Source organism: Theobroma umbraticum, unplaced genomic scaffold (genome assembly GCF_002168275.2).
Source record: "Theobroma umbraticum cultivar Fairchild unplaced genomic scaffold, ASM216827v3 scaffold_20.0, whole genome shotgun sequence".
Lineage (NCBI taxonomy): Eukaryota > Viridiplantae > Streptophyta > Magnoliopsida > Malvales > Malvaceae > Theobroma > Theobroma umbraticum.
In genome coordinates this window covers 3,100,102-3,101,692 of record NW_018397266.1, presented here as the reverse complement: position 1 = coordinate 3,101,692, position 1,591 = coordinate 3,100,102, and positions in this window count along the sequence as shown.

The window sequence follows — 1,591 nt, the reverse complement described above, 5'->3', positions numbered from 1 at the left end:
TGGAGTTCTTACCCCATAGTCTTATTTTACTGTCGGTGGCTTTGGCACCGGATGTGTCTTGTTTCTCGGGAGGATCCCTTTTATATAACCATTCAACTTTGCCCTGTAGTCTTGTTTTATCGTCGATAGCTTCAACATCGAACGTGTCTCGTTACTCGAGAGAATCCCTTTTATATAACCATTCAATTATGCCCTGCAGTCTTCTATGATTTCAAAAAAATGGCAAATGACCCCAGTCGATAAGTGTCGGTTCTAGACCTAACTTGGAAGCTTTTAGCTAATGGTGGGTTTCTTGGTTACCATTATTTGGTATTTGTATTGGCTTACGTATAGAGATGACAAAGTATCATGTTAGAGGGTACTTGCAAGTACTTGACTCGGTTATATAAGATTAAATACATATAATCGAGTTTTGAATGAATTTAGATAATAATTTCACTATTCGTATCAAGTTCAGATATTATCTTTTGAACACTCGATACCCAACATGATTATGTTTTTATCTAGGTTCTTCAAGTACCCAACCCGAGCTCGATACCCATTTATAAATATTTTATTATTATTTATATAATATCCAATAGATAATTTAATTAATATTTAAAACTTTACAAACAATTCATTTTGTTAAAAATTGACAGGTACATGAGAAGTATCATTAGTCAAATTGTTAATGTGATATTATTAATATATTTAAATTAAAAAATTATTAAATTATTATTTATATTTAAATAATATAAATATCATATCATATTACAAAGAAATATAATTATTACTATATATATACTTTTGATATAAATATATTTATTTTCTATTTTGTGTTAACATTACAAAAATGATAACTTATAGAATTATTAATTATAATATATACTTTTATTTATATACATTTATAACATATATATATGTATACACCTAAAGAAAAATTATAAGATTAAAATAGTTTTAAAATCTAGTTCTTTTTTTTGTTTAAATTTCATGTAATTAAAAATAAACTTATATAATAATTAAATTAATTTATGAAACTATGATTGTTGATTAACTTGTAATGTTTTTTAATATATATATTTTATATATTATATTAATTACTAAAAAATATAATTACTATTATAGATATACTTTTAGTATATATATTTTAAATATAAATATATTTACTTTATATTTTATGTTAATGTTACAAAAATACTATTCATAAAAACTGTACATGTAACTTTGGGTTTTTTAAGTAATATATATAATTAAGGTAAATATATTTGATAAAATTATTTTTATTTGAAGGAAATTGACTTGAAATTCTAGTTTTAAGTAAAGGTCATTGTTAATCGTGGTAAGTGACAACGAAAAAATTTTATTTTAAGTAAATGATATTTTGAGAATTTTATTCTCACACGATATTTTGATATAAGTGTTTTATTTTAATTTTAAAAAAAGAATTAAAAAATACTCTTCCAAAACTTAATCAATTAATTTTCAAATATAAATATAAATATTAAATATATTTTTTATTAAATTTTAATTTAATTAAAGTTACCAATGTCAAAGTTAAAACAAAAAAGAAGTCAAACCAAGAATAATAGGACAGAGTTATAAAGAAAGA